This window comes from Hermetia illucens, chromosome 4 (assembly GCF_905115235.1).
Source record: "Hermetia illucens chromosome 4, iHerIll2.2.curated.20191125, whole genome shotgun sequence".
NCBI classification, from domain to species: Eukaryota; Metazoa; Arthropoda; class Insecta; order Diptera; family Stratiomyidae; genus Hermetia; species Hermetia illucens.
This window is the reverse complement of record NC_051852.1, coordinates 153,888,732-153,911,730: the sequence shown is the minus strand read 5'-3', so window position 1 is coordinate 153,911,730 and position 22,999 is coordinate 153,888,732. Positions and strand designations below refer to the sequence as shown.

The 22,999-nt window shown below is 46.3% G+C and overlaps 1 protein-coding gene across 1 annotated transcript in view; it reads right to left on the bottom strand.

Annotated features, from left to right (window-relative positions):
* Positions 1-21,936, bottom strand: part of LOC119654305 (protein enabled) — a 287,416-nt gene extending 265,480 nt beyond the window's left edge. Inside the window, exon 1 of the mRNA XM_038059620.1 lies at positions 21,328-21,936. The gene's annotated coding sequence lies outside the window, so the exon portion shown is untranslated. The remainder of the gene's footprint in view (positions 1-21,327) is intronic.
* Between the last annotated feature and the right edge of the window lie 1,063 nt (positions 21,937-22,999).

The following is a 22,999-nucleotide window of genomic DNA, read 5'->3' as shown; positions in this document are numbered from 1 at the left end:
ATGGTATGGAACTATATTATGCTAGCGCAGGGATTGTTGTACGATGAAGTGAGTGTTGATCAGTACCTGACGACAGAAGTGAAGACAGACTGCTACGCTGCACCAGAGGAAGTTTGCTATCCTCACTTCTGTGAAGCCAATATACGCCGAAGATTATGCAAATGACGTGGCTGCGCTAGCTGTCGATCGGAGCCTCGGGACGGGGAAAAGGTGTGTGACAGTTGGGGATTAAGGCACAGTGTGTGTAACGGCGTGATGGTTAAGAGGTAGGGCGCTGATCTCTCGATCTCATTGACCTGTGTTTGAATCCCAGTCGTCGTGGACAAGTAAAATAACTGGAAGTCATTCGAGATAAGAAACTTCTTTGTCTCTCTTCTCATAATTAACGGACTGCGCACGCAGACCCTTGTTACGACTTAGGCGTCTTGTGGTAATATGGATATGTTACTATTATCAGGTCGATGTTCGTCTATGTATTGGTAGTGTGCTAGGTTAGATGACATGGGTCCATCCTTTAGCCTGCAAGCGGAAGATTTCCCATATGAGAGCCCCGTCTCTAAACGCATCAGACATTAGATTTTTGGTGCTGATAGCAGCTGAAGCGGGTAGCACCACCGATAAAGCGGTCGTGTGCCAGACGTGGGTCACGAGAAACTCTCATATTTTCTCCTACGTTCCACAGAGTTTCGCTAGCCCCGTAATTTCAGAGTCATTGCTGAGAATTTGGCGTCTTAGCTAACACGATCTACGCCGGAATTGTTTCGACACCAAGCATCGCGGAAGCAACGTCAGATATACCAACATCCTTAGCAAATATACGTGCAGTTAAACAATAGGTTCATTCCGTGAATTCATTGGGATGAAAATCTAAGCCCTTTCGGTCCCAATCGCGTACACAATACAGATGCAAATATCTTCTATCTCGTGGTTTTTGTTAGTAAGAATGAAGGTTCAATTCCGAAGTCAATGAATACACGAAACGCTCTCTTCATGCCATTTGGTTACGTCCAGCCAAAGTGCGAAAGCACGCTTTCGTATACACAAGCGCCGATATATGATTTTATCCGTACTCCAAAAATCAAATATATAGAGAGAGACGTTCCAAACTAGCCATAGGAAGCCAACAACAAACTCCGCACCAGTTACGTAGCCAACACCAGTTGAACGATCATTTATCGTCCTTGCTCTCAATCACTGGCGATGCTAATTAGTTCCAGCCACTTACTTGGAGTAAGAAAGGCAGAAACCTTCCTACTTGTTTAACTACCTTTCCTTTCTACGGGAGTGATCTCTTCCCTGAAAATTGCCTACCTGTTAGCTGATTCAAATGATCAATCACTATCTAGAATAGGGAGTCTATTCACAATTCTCAATTTGTGGCCAACACAATGAGAAGCAGGGCCAATGTTACAGATGCATGCAAATAAACACATTACTTTTATCAAGAAAAGGCTTTTATTGAATTTCTGGTGCCCGCCATTCACTTCACCCAGTAGTCTCTAAACCGCTAAAATCATATAAGATCCGATACCTTCGATGAGAGCGTCATCCTAGATTGTTCTCTGATCCATGATGCTCAGACAATGAAAAATAATGTGTTCTCTCGAGTATAGCAGGGCAGCCAGGAGGCTCATTCGATCCGAAGCGATGGAAATAATTTCCATAGCCGTTAACTATGATTTAATTGTCAGTGTTTTCGCTTGACCTACGGAATCAGCGTGAGTTCGGCAATCATTTTCGAAATTATCCCATCGTTGCTGCTATGTTCCATGTAGTTATTTCCAGATGAATTTTCGAAAGCCCGCAGTCAGTTCAGAAGAGATATTGCGCCTCAGCTAGAAGATCTGTCCAATGCTCCCGCCCAGACAAGAATGGATTTTACAACATCTACGATGCGACTATGCTTTATATAGTGAGCATCTACCGGCTGGTTCGTATGACGATATTATAGGTCATCATTCGAAATTTTCTCAGGCCAGATTATACCGATGACTTGGCAGAGGTGTTAACGAACGCTTGGATCTTTTGAGTAACAGTGCTCCATTCGCTCCTCCCATATAACAGCGCGGAGAGAATATTGCCGCGGAACAACCCCAACTTGATGTTGAGGTATTTGCATTTCTAAATTTTGGACAAAAGGGCAACACCGGATCAACTACCGTCGACAGAAACAACGCTAAAAAAATAAAGCAAACTCATCGACACCCTCGATGTTCGTACATTGATGCAGATAGAAAGAATGCGATGCCCAATCAAATTCAGGACCTTCGTTTTGTCGTCCGACCCTGATTGGCTCTTTTTCCAAGGTCCATCAATTGGTAAGAGAGGAGACAGATATCATTAGTATAGCCGAGATATTTGATGTCATGGTCCATTGATGTCCTCTGGATAACGCGGCACGTAATATAGAACGGCACCGATAACAAGCATGCTCCTCCCGTCCCAGGTGAAGCGGAGATGTGAACTCCGCAAACTGCTTCAAAATGATCCGAAGGGTGTTGATATGGTCAATACAGGAGGACCAAGAGGCGGAAACCGACGTGCTCTCTGTCGATTAAACTTTCCAGAATATTATCTTTGTGATGCCAGGAAGCGCGCAAATACCCCTCTAATTGTCACACTCAAAATCTTTTTTGAGATCCTAAATCATCCCTTTCCCCCACTCACTAAGAAAGATCTGATTCGGTGGGAAGACTGTCCAGTCTAGCGGACTTGTCTTCCAAATGATGCTTTCACCTTTGGATAAGGAGTTTGATGCTAATGTCCATCACAAGGTCAGCTCGAGAGTTGGGCCCATCAGTGAGTTCTTTCTGATGTGGTTTGGCAGAGCGAAAACGTAGTTGTTTGCGGCAGCTTCTCCTTCTCTGGCCAGAGCAATAATGAATTCTATTTTGCACGATGCACACTGCACTTCACTTCGCGAAATTTTACGCGGTGCCGCGGTTCAAGCGTAATACCTTCGTTCCAACTCACAGCGGCAATATAAGCGACAAATCATTTGCAACGAAAAGAAGAGCATTTTAAATGGCGGCCCGGTGCTCATCAATATGCTCAAAACGTCTGTCGTTTGATCAGCTTCCATTTTGGGGGGCTCCCCTTCCGAACGTGATACACAAGCGAAGCCAGACGACCATCAATGGTCTCGTGCGAGGCCGATGTTAGAGCCTTTCTTATTTCGCATATCCAGAAGAAAAGTGCTAAATCATTTTGATGACTGCGATGTGCTAAATCTGATTTGAGGTACGTTGCGTATCAGTTGACACCCAAAAGACCTTATGGCAGGCCCTGTGCTCGAATAATGAATCATCAACGGAGGTGGTGGAAGTTGCAGAAATTCACATACTGCTTACCGCTGTCGTTACGGTTCCTAATACCACCACATTTTCGGAAAAGTGTTATCATAGCCCACCTTGGCATTCAGATCTCCCATAACGATCATAATGCCTCTTTAGAAAGCCTGAACGACATTGAGTTGCTCAAAGAAAGCTTTTTGTTCCTCTGCATCGGAGATTCCCGTTGGTATTTAACACTGCGCTATTGAGATATTCCCCATCTTGCACCGGGATCTCGTAGTTAATATTTCGCCAGATCGCAGTTTCCACGAGAAGAGGGCATGCCTAACGATTGCAGGGACCATTAATCGACACCAGATTCACGCTTGCTCCCGGTAAGCTTGTCAGAATACAACTGCACAGGGAGAGGAATACTTCCCAGAGTCCCAATATCTTACCTTGCTTAACCCCTTAATATTCAATCTAAATTTGTCGCTAGAAATGGAGCGAGCCATCACTTAACTCAAGGCGTGTCACGCCACTAGTCCAACGCAACACCTTCGTCTCCTTTACCGTAAGACGCCGCTCATTGTCCTTTATATTCGGCCAACAATCAGAACCATAGAGGGCCATCCTGGCCATCCGATATTAGGCATAATTCGCCAAGCACTTTATCGAACATGACGTTCCACAATAGAGGTCCCAATACAGAACATTGAGGAACTCCTGGCGTCACAATGTATTCTTCCGGCCCGTTGTCCGCCTTATACAAGAGATGCCTTTCCGAAAGGTAGCTGTTGATTAGCCGTACCAAATAGTTAGGGAAATCCCCTTTAGTCAGAGCGCATCGGCGAGTTGGACAGACTGTCTGAAATCCATACTGTTGCTCTGATAGACCACCCAGTAAACCACCCAATAAACAGTAACCGCCTAACTATATCCCCTTTTACAACATTTTCCGGACAATGTCTAAAAGGCAGATGAAGTGGTATGAAGAAAGCGAACCAGGAGACTTTCGGGGTTCAAAAGCAGAACTAACTTTTGCCTCCTACACCGAGCGGTAAACAGTCTTTCCACCATAGACGATTAAAATGTAGTTATGAACAGCTCGGGGCTGGCCGTAGTACCGAATTTGAAAGTCGTGTTAAATAACTTACGACTTCTTGCCACCAATACGACCGCAGAACCCATATAGTTCCTTCTCCTTCAGTAAGTTCCGGAACCAAGTGATAACCTCCAAGAAGGGAGAAGCTGGGACATCAAGCAGTAGATTCAAGATCAACATTGGTATACTGCGAGCACAACAATCAACAAAGACAACTGCTCAAAAAGCGATGAAGGCGGGAATCAGGAGCCCGTTTCCCGAGCAAATACTCACTCACGAGGAGCAGGAAACTACCGAAAACATTGTCCTCAAGCAGATGTGTAAGGGATAAACTTCGAAACTTGTGTTCACCGGAACACACAACGGAGCTTTCGACCAGGTCATATATTGGTGGACTGCGCGACGGAAAACACTGCAGAGTGGCTAAGGACCATAGTTCCTAAATTGCCAGGCTTGGAAGAAGCAGAACTGTCAACATGTGCCGGGGATGATATACCAGGAGCACACATGGTGATGCAAAAATAAAGACGGAAAATATCATGAACCTCCTAATCGCTCAGAATAAGGATCTCCATACGGGATTACCGAGAGTCTTCAAAAACAAGGTAGAGGGCAAGGGTAAACTTCTCACGATCGGGGTAGATGACCGACCCCGGGAGGCAATCAAACGTCGGAGTTACCATATTAACTATTGATTTGACAACAGCCAAGTAGCGATCAAGGCACTTAGGTCCAACCAGGTGAACTCTAAACTGGTATGGGAATGCCTTGAGAGACTGAATACGCTCGGCTCGCACAATAAGGTCTGGATACTCTGGGTTCCAGGCCATATTGCGCTGGAACGCAATGAGGCAGCCGACGAACTAGCCAAGAAGGGAAGGCCTTTACAAGGGCCAGAACCCTTCTGTGGAATCGGAAATGGGTTCATGGTTATTGCATTAAAAAATGAAGAGGAACGATTGAGAGATCTATCTTGGGCGGGCTTATTTGGGGATACGAACCCAAGCGCACAAAGGATTGCTTGAACCTCACCAAGAAGAACTTCTGAATCGTAGTGGGAATTTTCACTGGTCACTGTTGGCTAAACTAGGGATATCTACGAACACTGCCTGCGGGTTCTGTGGGAAGTGTGACGAAACCTTTATACACTTTTTGGGGGAGTGTCCGGCCCTTGTGCAAAGTAGGTCGAGGCATCTACGAAAACACTTAATACCAGATGCCAAGTTGAAATATTTAGAAGTAGAGAATATACTAAAATTATAGGCTTGCTTGAGTTACTATGATTAATAGGTACACTGTAACCAGCAAAAGGGGCACAATAGTTCTTAAAGGACGCTAATAAGTTCCGGACTGAGAATACATCCTGTTTTCGGTTGAATGAGTTCCGCTCTTCTCCTGCTGCGAAAAAGAGGTTGAAATTATTTTGAACAAGAGCCGTAGGATTTTCGCCAACTACGGTCTGAGTCCTGAGGCTATACCTCTTCTCCATCCCATAAGAAGAGAAGACTCAACCTTCCTCAATGCAGAATGAGCAGACCTTACTCAATCTCTCGTGAAACATAAAGTAAAATCTAATCATCCGCGCAATTCACAGGATATCTACTCGTTTCCTCAACTTCAGGCCCATTGGCCACCACCCGAAAAGATATGAACTTATTGAGTACTTCGTTGCCTGTTCATTAATCCTCGTTCAGATTTCGATCTACATAACTTGGAAGAAAAAGTCCCATCCATCCAGCGACCCACGATGGACATTTCCATTTCTCCACTCTTGTCCGTTCTCCTCCTTCGACCATTTTAATAGGAACGAATCCAACCTCATAAAAACTGCTGCTCGCAAGTCAACAATGTTTCTGTCACAGACGAGTTTCTAATTAAACGCCACATTCAATATCACTTCTTCTACTTGTCCGTGCCATTGTTACTGTTGCTGATGTTATTGTTGCTCGGCCGTTCAGAAGGGCACAGACAATAGTTGATATGTTACGTGCCATAACAAGAGAGTCACACAGAACGTGGACAGTGTAGAGCACGAAAACGGATGTGTCATTATGGGAGACAATCTAATTATAATATATTGCTACTTCCTACTCGGCCGCTGTTAAAACAATCTTGACCAAAGAGATGGCAAGCAAGTGTGGAAGATACTGGCGGGTTATGTAAGGAATTGGGCGTGGATCGAATGATGGTTGGGAGTGAGGCGAGGAGAGTGTTGGACTTAAATTGATGCGGAAAGACTACTTCCAGGATTCTTACATTGTGGGCCTCTTCTTCATAATGATTCACAGAATACCACCCACGCCATTGGGGTTGCTTTTGTTGGAGCTGAATTAGCGCAATCGATGAAACTCGAGCTCACCAATTTATCTACATTCACGATTCCATAATTCATGAAAGCTCACATCGTCCTTTCTCTATTTCTCAAGATTTATTCATCATTCTACGCAACACTCTACAACTTTCCACCACCACAACTCAGTGATGAACCCATTTCGCCTCTCACTCCACTTGAAAACAGGCTGTTGGTTAAGCAAAACCAATAATTTCAAGTTCCTCTCAAAAACCTGAACCTTAGCAGAATTCTTTCATCTGCCGGCGTTTATCTCCCAGATACGGCGGACCTTCAGCATCACAGATGCAATTCTATCCCACCCTAGTGTCTACCCAATCAAAACAAACACTTTACAACTATATTTACTCAAAGATCGTCTTCATTTCGATGGAAAAAGAAAACTATGCCATGTTTACTCTAGAACCAGGTTCGCATTGAATTTCACCCGCACTCGAGACCAACACTCATACACATATGCTTGGAAAAGAATCTTTCATCTCAGCTCGAGAGAAGCATCTTTTCTTTGCGGTCTCGGTTCGTTATGCAACTCGACCCGAAACGCCATGGTCAGCAAGATTCCTCTATCTTGGCTGTTCGTTGAGTTGGACTTTTTGCTGCGCCACGACATAGACGCTCCCTGTGCTGACCATGCAAATCTAGTTTTTGTGTATCTAATTATTTCAGTCGGTTGGGTTGAGAGGGTGGTGAACGGAGAGGACTGCATCCACCAGGTGAAAAAAGAACGAGGAGCCATCGCGCCTGCTGGTGAGTAAGACTTTACCTGGAACCTAAATTGCCGAACCAATAGCCTCCTGATCCTGATGGCTCCACAATGAGTTAATTGAGCGCAGCCTATGTTCCGGAGGCAACCATCGATCCAAATTTTGCGAGTGTCCTCGTTGTGAGTTAAATGCAATTTTGCACCCTCAAACACCTGGCGTTTGCACCCAATTTAGCAGCGACGTCTGCACAATCCGCTCGCTCGTTTCCTCTACGGTATCGCAACGGGGTTATAAGCGCCAGCCAGACTCAGTTCCGATTCGAGTTAGTGCTCTCGTGGGACAAGAACTAAAAGGAAAACTGGATTTTGACCCTTGTCGAGCAGCATCGTGGTCGTGGCAGTTTTTATTGCAAACAGTTGCCAGTGTACAATTATCATGGGATTTCTGGTTTTCTTTGCTGCCATTGCTAGAGAGAACCCTTGGACGACCACGAGGAGAAGATGAAACAATGAATTTGCAATCGAGCAGAAGCGTCATCGTGGAGATCCGGTGGAAGATATATCTTTTACACCCTGAGATATTTTTACTAGGGCACTTTGAATGACGTGTATACTTGATACGTTGGAAACAACGACAAAAGAAGATAAAAGAGGAGATACAGACTTGTTTTAGAGCCTTTTTATCTACGATTATAGACATGACTATCAAAGAGCAGGGTTTCGAAGTTGCCTTTTATTCACACCTAAGATTGGTGGACAGTGAAAGTGGCGGTGCTGAAAAACCTGGACACTATCAGAGAACTGAATAATGCCACACTTTTAATCAAACTCAAACTCATTTTACAATAAATTAAGAGGGGATATCTTAACCACCAACTATGTGAAAGGTGAAACTAGAGCGTGCGCGGGTAGAATTCACACCCATTAGAAACCACCTCCGGTATCTCCAATCCTGATTCTACGCAAAGTGAGTTTGCTTTTAGGACCTCATACTTCCAGCTCTTTTAGCTTTCCTTTTTATTCTCTCCTTTCAATATTCACAACTGGAGGAGGCAACTCCAAGGCAAGACTCGAATATTTTCCCCATTATACTCTCTAGTCGACCCCGCTTGCGAATGGCACGAAGGCTAAAAAAAAAGAATACATCCTCTAGGCCCACATTCATCTTCAGTGCTTCGTTCAGAATTCTTTCGGCCGTAGCTCCCAGGCAATGAAAAATCACGATTTCTAGATTTTCCGGTACGCTACCGTGAATGCAGGACAGTTCGGGAAACATACAAACCAAAGCGGCGCAGATATTGTCTGTGGCAGCCGCCGGGGGTACAATGGTAGTTGGTCTCTTCATGTCTCTGTTTATACTATTTACTAATGTTACGAATCAACGTACGGGTCCACAGACTCTTCAAGGATTTATCCCGTCTGCATTACTCCAACCCTGCGTACTCCCTCATTCTACCCAGGCATGCATACGTCTTACCTAGCACTTCTTGGGGAAGCATGTAGACTCTGTATTGTCCTCGTCACCACGAGCAGTGCCCTATCTGATGCGGTTCTGAGAACGCTGCAGACTTTCAAAGCCATTAGATAGTAAATAGAGGCGGGCTATTGGCAATCAGCTCTTCTCCTGCGCACTCGGGTGGCCCTCTGCAGTAAGTCACATCACCACCTAAGCAACTTTTCGTTACCAGACTTGCCTATTCTACTTCTTCTGATAAAGTTCTTAATTATATCACAAGTAAAGCTGGTTTATCTCTGTCGCCTCTTTCGTACGTGAAACTGACGAAGGATGGCTCCTCCGACCGCGTAATTGCATCCTTCAACGTGACGTATCCACATGACTTCGATGCCGTCGGCCAACTCTCCTTTTGGCCGCAAGGGTTATTCATTAAGCTCTTCCAGTGGAATAGTTAGTTAGTTTAGTTAAATGGGGGGAGCCGCAGCTCCGAGCACTCAGGCCATTATTAGGCCCATTGTACTATCCCCGTAAGTCGCCTATTCAATGGCTTACCGTCTACGGTGTTCGCAGGCTTTAGCGAATCTGAGAACATTCTCAAGAGGCAGAGAGTGTGCAGATTCTTCATTGAAGAAAACCTTGCCAAGGTGTCTTCGTCTGAGATCTGAGGATGCCGGGCAGCTGCATAAAAAGTGCGGGGCAGTTTCCTCCTCCTCCTCACATTGGCTGCACACAGGCGAAACCACTACCCCAATCTTTTCCATATGGTAGTTTAAGGGGCAGTGTCCCGTCAAAAGCCCTACTAAGGTTTTCATGTCCCACTTCTTAAGGGACAACAAAAATGCCACTCTAGTGGCCCTAGGCTCCTTCACAAGGATTTTCGCTTGCCGGCAAGAGTCCAAATTTCTCCACTCGGATGCGTGAATCCTTGCAATTTCACCTTTCAGAGTAGACTTGACAGTAGATGGTCGGATTCCAAGAGCTGGTTCTGGGCCCAGCATTGTGGATCCAGACCCTCGGCGAGCCAGTCTATCAGCCCCCTCATTACCGGCGATGTTAGAGTGCCCCGGCACCCACATTAGGAATGTTTCGTTCAGTCGGCCAAGTTTCAGCAGCACCTGATGACAACTCCACACCAACTGGCTTGATATGTTGTTGCCATCTAGTGCTGATAATGCCGCCCGACTGTCGGAACAGATTCGAATGGTGCGACCCCTCCATTTTTGTCGCAGACATTCTTCTGCTGCCAATGAAATGGCATATATCTCCGCCTGGAATATGGTTGTCATTTTTCCGAGGGGTCGGGCCAGTTCTATAATCGGATTCTCCGAGAACACGCCTGCACCCGATCCATCCTCCGTGACTAACCCGTCGGTGAAGATTATTAGGTCTGTAATCTGAAAAGACTAATGGCCACTTGTCGACCATTCTTCTCTTTCGGTGATTACGACAGTGTATGTCTTTTCAAAGACGAATCTGGAAACCATATGATCGGTCGGCATCAGGGCTACCGGATGTTTTTCAAGGAATTTCCATATAGACGCATGCCCGTTGGATTGGTCGCCTTTCCACGCCCCAATGGTATCGAGCCTATATGCGTCGTTGGCTGCTTTCCGTTTCACCTCCAAGTGGAAGGGGGGTAAATTTAGGATGGCTTCAAGTGCCGCAGTCGGCGTAGTACTCATTGCTCCAGTAATACTTAGGCAACCAAGTCTCTGAATCTGCGTTAGCAGCTTCCTGCTGTTAGCAAAGTTCAGTCTTGGCCACCAGACGATGCATGCATACATCAAAATGGGTTTTATTATGGATGTATACATCCAATATATCCGTTTAGGTGAAAGTCCCCAGGTCTTACCTATCGCATTCCTACAGCACCAGAGCAATCTGCAGGATTTCTGGTATTGTTCCTGGATATGATGCTTCCACGTTAACTTGGAGTCGAAATGTACTCCTAAGTACTTGACTGTTTGTGCCAGCTGGATTTCCGCCCCTGCTAAGGTGGGTAGCGTATAGCTGCCCCACCTGACGTTCTTAGTGAACATAACTAGTCCAGTCTTCCTAGCGTTCACCGTGAGTCCATTGCGGAGGCACCAGCTGTGGATTACATGCAGAGTTGCATTCAAGCGGTCACATACTGTGTCCGCAAACTTGCCGGTAATTATTACGGCTAGGCCGTCCGCAAATGCTTGCGCGAAGACTTTTTTGTCCTCCAGGAGCCACAGCAGGGTATCCATCACCAAGAGCCATAACAGTGGAGAGAGAACCCCTCCCTGTGGGCAGCCCCTGAGACATCCTGCTTCAATAGACTTCTGGCCGACCGATTTCCAGTGGAATAAATTACAATCAAATTTCCGTGTCGTCCGTCTCCTCGCCGACTAGCATAAACAACTTGTCAAATAGCTTAAGTCCTTATTATCAAAACGTGAGAGGGCTACGTACCAAGCTGTCGTGTTTCAATCTTCCTCCTCTGGTTTTCCAACACCATCTCATCTGTATCACTGAAGCATAGTTGGATGATAGGATTTTAAGCTCTGAGCTCCTCGAGGGGTTCTGTCTTTCGCTGAGACAGGGATCGCGTAGCTTCAGGTAAGTCAGCTGGCGGAGGTGCCTTGATAGCGGTTAAGTCCCCCTACAAGCCGAATCTACCTTTTCTTCATCTTCTACACCCTATGATTGTATGACCTTACGTATTTTCCCTCCCAATGCCGGTCCTTTTATTATAAGTTGCGTGTACTTCGCTTGCCTCAATCCCTCCTATCTGTACCATTAACTCTTCAACAGTCTTCCAAAAGTTCTTACAGTAACTTTCTCCTCTTCTTCCTTCATTGCCTGTGGTGACTTTAACCTCCCTTTGCTCTCCTGACCTAACATTCCCAGCCCGCTACAACTTCCAAATTGTACCTCTCATCCGTCTCTCCCTATATTCACTTCCATCAACACCTGTGCTGCTCTTTAGTTCAACCGCACCACAAATCATCTATATCGCACTCTCGATCTAGTCTTCTCTAACATGCCTGAACGGCTCCTTGCTCAATCTTCTCTTGCTCTTCCCTATGATGCTCCTGATGCCCATCATCCTACTTTTGAGTTCTAGGTACAAACGCAACCCCTTAACTCCGATACTATGCGCAAGCCCTCCAAGCTCAACTTTCGTAAGGGCCACTTTGAGAGTTTGAACTTAGCTCTGGCGTCAATCAACTTGGCTCCCATTCTCTCACCATTAACCGGCGACCAAGCCCTCCTCTCCTTTTATTCCATTCTGTCTGACCTCCTTCCTAGTTACGTTCCTTCCTCCCCCAAATCCATGAGCTCCTACCCATTATATTTCACCACTGAAATCCATAAAAGAACTTCGTCTGAAGCTTGCTTCGAGGGAAAAGTTTTTATCCACCGAAAGCGATGCATATTTCGACGATTTCAGCGCTCTGGGAACTTCAGTTAAGTCGCTGATAGTTAAGGCTAGGAAGGACCATCTGGACAGTGTTGAAGTCGAATTGGCGCGTGGTAACTTGAAGCCTTTCTGGTCTCACATCCGTAACGCCCGCAATGCCTCAAAGTCCTTTCCCACTTTCACAAAATTTTCTGGCTCCATTGCTACCTCTCCTCAGTTATCCTGTGATTTACGTCTCCTCGGTACATAACTCCTCTCCCTCTTCTTCCTCTCTCTCCTTTCTGAGTACAGCTTCCTCGGAATCTCCTGCCATTCCCCTCTTTAATCCCTCTTTGGTGGAGTACCTCATCGACAACCTTAATGCCCATGTCGGACCCCGCCACGATGGTCTTCCCAACCTCTTTTTCATTAAAACCTCTAAGCCCATTTCCTTTCCTCTTCGCATTATTTTTATTAAGAGCCGCGAAGAGTGTCATTTTCCCAGCCTGTGGAAAGAAGCTCTTATTTTTCCAATGCACAAAGGTGACCACACTCTTACTCAGAATTACCACCCTATTTCGCTCCTGCCATCCTGCTTTAAGATCCTCGAGAGGTACCTAAATGACTGGTTGACCACCCACTTCTATCGTGGTCTCAACTTTGGAACCGAAGCAGTATTTCTCTGACGTAAAATGACAACCCCTCGCCAGGGTTGGGTTTATTGCTACATCCATGTTTCAGCAATGCTCGGTGTCCACATGACGTCCAGAAGAACCATCGCTACTCCCTTAACACCTAGAAGCACGACTGTCAACTAGAGCAGCGCCTCCAGAACAAGGGTACGTGTGGATCCTCCGAGGATAGAACTGTGGATATGCCCTGCCTAGGGAGGCGTACGGAGTCTCATCGAACCGCAGCATGGCTGGCTCTAACCAGATCCATCGATAGGCGGAGACTCTCTTTAGGCCCTCGGGTCTCGGGTGTCAGGGAGCCGTATTTTTACCTTGGATCCGAATTTCCCCCTACACCCAGTTTGTAAAAAATGTTATATCAAAATATTTCTCGTCCCAGAAAATCCTAGCCCCCATTGCTGATCTAACATCAAAAATTTTATTAAACCGAACCCGCGGCTATTGTATGAGAAAGATATAAGAGCCGTGCCGAAAACGTAAGCCTTATTAAACCAGATACAAAAGTCATCAGCCTACTGCAGACTAATTGTGTATTCACTTCTAATTTCGCACCTCTCTATCATTGCAGGTAACTTTGGGGTTTTTGGGGGCGGGTCAAATTTTCGTTCATCCCGCACACGCCCCGCTCCATACCTCACTTTGCGTCACAGTTTAGTTTGCTCGAAAGCCCTTTCAATTTCAAACCCGCCGTAGACAGAATTAAACATACTTCAGAATGATGTGAACTGATTTAGGTATCCGCTGAACGTCGGAATATATGGCATTGGGTGATAGGGGATTCCCTAAAGCTTTGGCACAACCATAAATTTACTATTGCTTTGGACCCGTCTTACTATTACTGGTAACCTAGCATTTCGCACGTTCCATTTTCCCTCACTCCTAATTCGACCTGTGAGGTAGGCAGGTATTTTTTGCTGCTCTGATGAGTCCAATTTGTTCCTGGGTGGGCCGTTTTGATGCCACATAAGACCGTGATTGATGTGGGAAGAACAAAAGAGCGGAATCTAATCAGGTCAGACTTTCAGAGCCAGGTCGAGCAGCCTTCATGAGGAATAACGGGTCCCCCCCACCCTGTAACTAGAGATCTCTTCGCAAAGAAAATTTTCTCCTCTCCTCCGCCAGCAGTGCGAATTGTAGTATATGTCAAGTCTGGCGGCATGGTCCTTTATAGGATAGTGCCCCGCGCAAACCGCCGCAATCCTATATACATTTGCACGTGTCTGTCCCAAAGGTTCTCGCGATAGGGTTTTGTAATAGGCGAGCCAGTTCTTCTTTGACTTGGCACAAGTGTAAGCCTTTGTCATCTGATGTCAGTGGCTTTTAGGTAGTGCGAGTGAATTTCACTCACTGTCGCCAGTGGGACACAAACTGTGACCATCGGGGGATTCCTAAGAGCGAAGACCCGCCTGGCCAATCCGTTAACCTAATTATTCGCTTCTACGTTCCTATGACCAGCAGCCCAGAAAAGGCCGACTTTGGGTCTGTCACCCAGACTATTTAGCACGTCCCTACATTGCCCCACCAGCCTACAGGATGTTGACACTGAATATAAAACCTTAATGGTCGCTTGACTTGAGACACAGATCGTGCCTTAATCATCGACGAGTTTCCAGTATCGCCAGGAATACATTGGCAAGTCCTGGGAGACCGTACAACTCGAGAAAAAACCCCCACCCTAACCATCTTTGATCCGTCAGTGAACAAAATTATGCCATATCTTTGCATCACATCGTCGGTTTTCCACTTGGCCCTGGTTGGAAAGCCCACATCGAACTTCCCCATGAAGCTCGGCGATAATAGTTATTAATTTCTCCGGAATGCATCTCCTGTGTCGAGTACCTCAGATACATTCCCTGACCACGTTGTCTTAAGCTTTTTCAAAATCAATGAAAAGCAGATGAAGTGGAGATCTTAAATAATTCGTCAATGCAGGAGGGTCCGGAGTGCAAAACAGTCTCCTCTTTCTTGATCAAGCTTTCGAGATGTTCTTTGATGAGTATTTTAGCTATTATATCTGTAACGGCGTGGCGCACGCAGATACTCCTCCAATTGGGATACTCAGAATTAATAATAATAATAATCGTTGGCGCAACAATCCATATTGGATCAAGGCCTTGAAGTGTGTTAGAGCACTTCATTCAAGACCGTAACGGTACACCACAGTACACTGTGGGAGGCAATGTGGTCAGCATTGCGCTCGCCCGAGATTATTACCCTGATTTGACTCAGGTACTCATTCACAGCTGAGTCGACTGGTGTCCGACATCCAATCACGATAACAAATTCCTCTGCCCCCAGCGAGATTTGAACCGCCACCTTCCGCTACGACAGCCCAGCGCTCTAACCACTTGAGCCATCCGGACACTCAGAATTGGTCCCCTTTTTTGGAGCATTTACCATTCCCCCTTTCGCCGACGCATACAGGTATTGAGGAATCCTATAAAGCTTGGTTCTATTGTACGTCTTATTCGGCCTTGCCACTACACTATAGAACCATATGTTAGGATAGGACGAACCATGGGTGTGTACATCTAGAGAACCATTCTCGGTCGAAGATATATTCCCTTACAAAGGCTCTCTTGCAGACGTAGAAGGGTACACTGGCCCTAAACCCTCAATTCTATGTTCAGTGTTCAATTCAACTTAGGATCCATAGGAGCCATACTTTGTTCAACCGGGTTTGGTATAATTCGAGTATGATTGGCTTTGTGGTTAACAGCATCATTTCCATTTTGGATGGATTTATGCAGAGTCTGCATCTTCCCACCCACAGGCGCACCTTCCCCAACAGGCTCTCAATAATTCTACTCATGACAATGAATTTCATCCATGACTATCATCCGGACAGATGGCACCACTCCGGAAAGTTACTTTTCTCACAACTCTGGTTAAGTTGCTACCTCCCAGATCAGATTGAATTATCCTGATTTTTAGCGTGGATACTATCCAATGTGTCAGACGCCCCTCCAATCTTATTTGGGCCAGAGCTTCTTTGGTGGCTTTGGTACTAACGTTGTTAAATGCTCTCTGTACCCAGAAAGGCAGCTATGGTATAAAGGTTGCTTTGTAGGGATCGTCAACCGTGCTAATTACCGGATGAGGAGCAGTTTCTGTAAAGTTGCCTTTGAGGTTCACCAACTTGCTTTCGATATGAATGTCACGTGTCTATATCTAAAGGAATGCAGTATGTATCCGAAAGAAATGCAACTCCGATAAATTTTTAAACGCCACGATACAATTCTTCTTTGCGGTTTCTGTAGAATGAGTTGCATTATACTGTTCGGGCAAGGAGACTTATAAGCGGAGACTGCTTATACTCAAGCTGATTTTATCTTCGTTAATGACCGATTTATTAGTCTCAAAAGACTGGGGCAGCATTCCCTCTAGGCAAGACTTTGAATTATAATCCTCCTCGCCGGGTGGCAACAGGAGATTCCGCCCAAGAAACTTTCCGACTTTTTAAGAAAAAAGCTGGCTCCTATGGTTTTTGGCCAGAATCTCGCAGACTTGCTGATGCTTTCAATGTTCTGATAATAGTCAAGCCGGGACCGCTTGCTGCCACTCTCAGTAGTCGGACTTGCATCCTTTCAGGCAGTCCTGAAGATCTCTTTAGTCAGTTTCCTGAGATTGGACTCATATTCTTCATTCCACCACGTGGTTTATGCCTTTTTGGGTTATTTTACAGGGCAAGCGACTTTGAACGCAGTCTCGAATGCCTTTTCCAGAGCTCCAGCTTGTCTGTCGTATCACCCGGAGAATTTGTTCTTGACAACTTGATGAAGCCTCCGCCACTCGATCCTCATGCAATCTTTGAAAGGATTGGAGAACTCTCGACTCTCCCCGAGATTTAAGCTGAAAAGTATCCAATTATGATCTGAGAAATATCTCTGGCTCTTGGGAGCCACATAGTCGATCAGTAGGGTGATATGAAGCACCCGCTCCCAATCGTCGCAACTCTGCGAGCTGTGTAACCCTTTCGTTGATTTTCGAGCTGCTCCAAAGCAATTGCCTTGAATTGATACCGCAGCCTATCATCAGGTCGGCCTTCTTTGCTGTGGCGGTGGTCATCAAATACGAAAGTTCTCCTGACTGTGAGCCATGTAGGTCGAGGAGATGTACACGTTCTCCGGATAGTTTTCTTGCAAGTGCACTTTCCACTTGAAGATGGCTGCTTTCTGTGATGATCCCCGCTGGACCTTGGCTTGTTCTCTCGGAAAAATAGCAATTCATGTGAGAGTGTTGTCTCTGGTGGAGTTCCTGATGCGGTTGCTGGCTTTCCCTCCAAGCGACCTTAAATTGATCTTGAGTCCTTTTACTTATTTGAGTTTGACCAGAGTCTCCCTCAACTTCGTTCAACGTTCTTATTGGGTGGCGTAATGGCATGAAACTGAACCTGAATTCAGTAAAAAGGACCGTAAGCCTGCCAAAAAAACAACGTTGAATACGCAGCAACAAATGACCTCTACAGCGGCTGTACTTTTACTCCACCGGCAAAGTGTACCCCAGGTCCACAAAAAAACGGAAAAGGGACCAAAAATAAAAACACCATCAACGAAGAACGCAGTTCAAAATACCAGAGTTCAGTCTTTCAGTCAATTAGGATCTTTCGGTGCGTTTGAATAACTTAATATTCCTAATTATGAGCAAGACCGGGCTCCTCAGCGGAATTCGAATACGAGACCGAAGAACAGAAAAAGTGGGATGCAAGATTTCGGATGAGTTAACAATCTAGGATTGAAATGAGAGCTCCTTGAAATGTATCCCGCAAAATAGGCAATGGAAAACACCTTTCAGCTAGAAACTTACCACATATTGCCAGCATTTGCTCGGGAAAAATCGCAGCTGGGTGTCTGGCTATAAGGTATACCCAATCGTATATCCTCATGTAGGGGGCCAATTTTGGAATGAAATTTTTTTAAAGATCGGAGTATCTTCATTTAGAGAAGGGGCAACGTTATAATCCGCGCTTTCAGGATACCCACCGGTCGAATGGGTACCTACTTTAACTATAATCAGATCCAAATTGCTGAAACCGTACACTCTCAAGGCGCTTTACGGTATACCTTCTTGCCAAGAGCATTAGCTTATACTTTTGCGCCGTAAAGCAGAAGAGACTCTATTGTACCCATTAAAAGACGTCAGCCAGATATATGACCCCTAATGTTTGCCATTAGCCAACTTACTTTTGACTAGATTATCGACTCACCGATCAATATCGGACGCAGAGTTAGGATTCTCTTTTTATTCAGGATAACTACTTCGGTTTTTTCCAGTGCAAGGTTGAAAACATGAGCAGTCATCAATCCGCTTACTCGTCGGATCGATGTGCTAAGTCGGCATTGCGCCTGTTCGAGAATGCCCCCGAAAACAAGCACTTCAGCGAGTCTGACCCGCCTTTCCAGAATTTTCCTGGCGATTCAAGCATTCAGCGTGGTCGGTATGCCGACGGCAACTCAAGGTTGGCTTTCCTTTTGCTGATCAACGCAGGGTCACCACTTTTCACAGGGAAAAAATAGTTTCCTCCTTCAGGCAATCGTCGAATGCCCCGGGCAGGAGGTCTGAACGATGTTGGAACACCAATTTATATACCTTTGCCGGAATACCATCGAGTCCCGGCGCTTTCTGGTTTTTCATAGAGTGGAGTAGCTCTTCCAACTATTTTATTGAGAAATGTGGGCATTGCTTGGCGCCTTCCACATTGGTGCCATCGCCTACTATGAAATGCGCAAGGAATAATGCCCGTACAATACGCCCCATCAACTAGGCGCGTTTTGGCTGACCCTGTCATTGTCGGACATGCCTCTTCTCGAACGTTTAAACATTGTGTCAAGCGGCGAATTTTGTGACATTCCTTTCACAACACGATAATTTCCGCCGCCACCAATACGTAGGGACCTTCCACGTATCGTCGCCCCCCCTAGGCATGAAAGTCGGCGGGCAATCTTCATCAAGTTCATACTGAATTTACGACAGTGTCAGGTGAAGCGCTACCACCAGTGCCCTCCAGCGCGCCCACATCTGCTCCAAGGGCTTTGTCAAATTTCCCGGTGTTCATTTTTGCCACGTTGCCTCAATCACCTCGAACGCGATGTATTGATGCACCTGCCGAGAAGTCTTCCAAAACTGTTCAAAACTACGAGTCCTGCTCTCGCCGTCATTTCGAGAATTCGTTTCTCTCTGGAGTTAGGGTGAAGCATGACCTATTCAAGTGTTCTGGCACTAAAGTCACAATCGACCAGGATCCGCCCCTCCGTGCCCAAGATGGCACCTTCCAGAGCATCAAGCCTGCGTTGAAAATCTGCCACATTTTCTAGGTTCTTAGGCAAGAACCTTAAGTTAGGTACCTTCTCAAACCCAGATGGCAGCAGATATGTCAGCGTGCCATTAAGCCGGGTCCTTGTTTCGGTACTCTTTAGTGACGACCATCTAGATCACTTTTTACCTTCGCAGCAAATTTGTATGTACGATGCGGATCATTTTAACCACGTCCTAGCTCTGAAGACTAAATACCGCTCCGAGCCTGCAGTGTGGGCAAAGTGCCAGGATTCCAGCATAGAGCGCAACTCTCCTTTTCATTTTAGGTATTTGATTTATGATCTATCTGACCTAACTCACTTGAACCTGTAGCGCACCAGCCTCGATTTCCTGTTTTCTCGCGGTCTGTTGGAGACTTGACAACTCTTCAAAGTCAACATTGGCATTACCAGTCGTCTTACTGGTAATGGCAATCTTGCATTCCGCGCAGACTTATCACAGATTGTAGATTCTACTTCCTTTTTCTGTTTATTCGTCCTTGACCTCCCCGGTTTCCCTTCGACAGTGCCTTCCACTTCATAAATGCTGCTTGCTACGGTGGATCCTGATTGCCAATTCCTTGCTTTTCGTGTAGATGGCTGTCACTGAGGATACCTTATTTTCCCGGAAGTACCCCGATTTCTGGGCAAAGATTTGTCTGAGGAAGAGTTTTTGGCATGAAGAAATCCCTAATATGTTTCCGCATGACCTCAAATCGACTTCGTGTCTCTCAATTTTGTCCATCCCTCCCTGTTGAGATGTATCATGCGACCAGGGCAGAGTTTAGAAGAGAGGATTCTCACCTTCCTAGCGTTTAATGTCTCTCTCTCTCTCTTTTCGCTCAAGATGAGTAAGTCGGACGAGGCCCAATTATTGTGAATTCTGAATGAGGTTTGCCAATAGGAAAGCAAAAACAATGCAGACGCCCTTGCCTAATTCATTTCAAATTCTATCATAGGATTTAAGGGAAACCCCCAGAAAACGGTTTGGAAAAATTCATTGAGCTCATTTCTGCGAAGAAACGAACGAGGTCATTAGACTTCATTAAAGCCCGTTCCCATATTCATCCTAATCACCAACTCCCCCTGGAAAATACGCAATCAGAGAAAAACAAAAATCAGCCCAAACAAAAAGCTTCAGCGTAAAAATAATCGATAAATTCCCAATGCAAGGGAGCAACCATTTAGGGAAGGCAACCCGAAAAAATCGCCAAGAAAGGACGAGAAGTTGAGGACGAGATTATCAAAACGGAAGTGGCGAGCATTCCCTGCAAACAAGGGTGTCAAATGGCACGTAATGAACGCGAGGCTAATTAACAACTGTCTTGCACCGGGCCGCCCCGTAGCCTGCCCCCTCGGCCGGCCGGGAACGCGCTCCACTCTACGTGCAAACCCATTTTGGCGTAGTATCAATGAAAATGGTTGACAAACACCGCACGGGTCGTATGTGGGAGCTGGGAAGGTCGACGACAGGCCTCGGGGATGGAAGCGGACCGGGGTGTGCTTTATTACTCCTGGGATACTCCAGCGCACGCCCCCACGTCCGACACTTCGCTTCCTGGTCCCTTGCTCGCCTCACTGCAGAGAGGAAATGAAACTTTGTATTTTCCGGCGACTGAGGCTCGGTGGCCCTCCATTGTTCGGTCGGTTCGCGATACCACAGGGCTGCATTGTTGCATTGCTGCACATCCACGAGCGGTGAAGGGCTCTCGATTGTAATCAACTGCTCGGCAGGCTCTTTGTTGCAGAAGCACTCCTCCGGCCACTTACAGTCGACTCGCCGCGGAGGCAAAGCAGAGACAAAGGACGGAACCTGCTGACCGCCAGACAGATCCACACAGCCCCCGGCGAAAAATTAACGGCCACAATCGAATTGGATGCTGGCCGTCACCGAGAATTCCTCGCTCTTCCCTTTCGAAGCCATTCGGCAAGCGCATATCCGCAAAATAATGGGGCTGAGACCACACCGCAGAGTGACAGATGGGATCCGAATCTTACACCGTGGATCCTTGCGGGGTGTCCTCCGCTCCTTGAAATCTGTCCCGCAAGAAAGGAAGCAACGGAAAACACCTTTCGGCTCGCAACTTACCACATATTTCCGCCACTCGCTCGGAAAAAATCGCAGCTGGGTGTCTCTCGAAGGCAGCGGACACTCCTCAGTTCTGGCCGACTGGCAACTTCGACTCCTGCAGGTTCTTCGTGAAATATCCCAAAAACTCTGACCACTCACTTTGTGCCTTTCCCGCAATCACTGCAACGAGATTTGCTCACAGAATTTCACGACACTTTGCCTTGCACTATCTTCATTGCATTCCGCACGCCATACGGACCCAAGGATCGCCTTTTCCTTTTCTCGTTTTTCACACTCCCCGCACTCAATTCGCTGCTACTCTTGCGAGTCTTCCCGTCGCACACAAAGTGGATTTTCGCGACGAATTTCTTGAATTAAACTCACTTTGCTCGCCTGTCTCGCACTCAGCGCCAGATTCATTGAACTCCGCCGAACCGTAATCAATGCGAAAACTGCATTTTCAGCCGGACAACAAGAGACTTTTTACACCGAACGCAACAAAACACAACTCGCACCCGTCGTCGTCGACTCTCCGTCAGCCATATTTGAATGGAAATTGACGGGCGGCTCGGCTCGGGAAATGCTCAGAAGCAGCAGAGCGACGGCGGCTGCTGCGACCCGACCTGGGGAAATGTCAAGCTTCCAGGCGACTCCTTGGAACGGAGCGACGAGGATGGCGCAATGCTGGGCCGGTCGCGAAATCGTCCGTCCCGGTCTCGCCACGGTTGCGCGCATGCGACGCGCAGATTTCGCAATTGTTGGATAAACAAAACAAAACCAACACAAGCGCAATTTGTCCGGCTGTCAAAGTGACAGGCGGCGGTGCTCTCTGAGCGCGGAGAGAATCCGGTGGATTGGATTCCAGTCGCTCAGGTGATTGATTGCGGAGAGAGTGCATTGGAACGATTGCGCTCCAGCTGCTTCCCGGGTTTTTGTTTATTAATTGGAAAGACCAGCCCTGATGGAACGAGGAACAGATGTCAATGGACTCCGGGAATATTCGAAATTTCCATGTCGTATTCGAGCTGCGCGGGAAATTGAGTTTGAATTTGAATAAAATATTTTTAGGTAAGGAGCCTCAAAAATTTGTTCAATTTCGAAAATTCACATAGAAGGAAACCAGTAACTTTAACACTGGTAGACAAAAGTATGAAATTCTTTTTATTTTCTGCAAATCTTAAAACGCAGTCCGAAATCAGAACTTTTTTCTGTCTTTTTCCGTGACATTATCGCCATTTTTTGGGAGTTTGTTGGACCAAGAAGTGGAAACACTTCTTTTAAAAAAAAAAACGTCATACTGACATCTGTGTTTACATTGTGGCTATGTAAGGAGGAAAGCTAGATAACTTTAGCCTGAATTACTGTAAGACACCGTAGCGTCTGAGATGAGGAAAGTGTAAGAACCTTGGAGCTTTAGAAGGAAACTATCATCACCCCTGGCAGTAACGTATAAAATACAAAACCATTAAACGACGAGAAGGAGAAACCTAAGGTCCGATGCGGTTAACCCGCGGGGGTCGTCTGGCTTCGTGACCTGATCGGGCTCCTATAATTGACAAGGCGACGTCAAAACCTAATCGCTAATCGTGGGGTGATCTGACGTCTGGGCCCCACGATGACTAGAAGAATGGCTTTGCCTGCTGTAGTTACTTCGCCCCAGTTTATGACCACCATTTCAGCAGATTGGCGA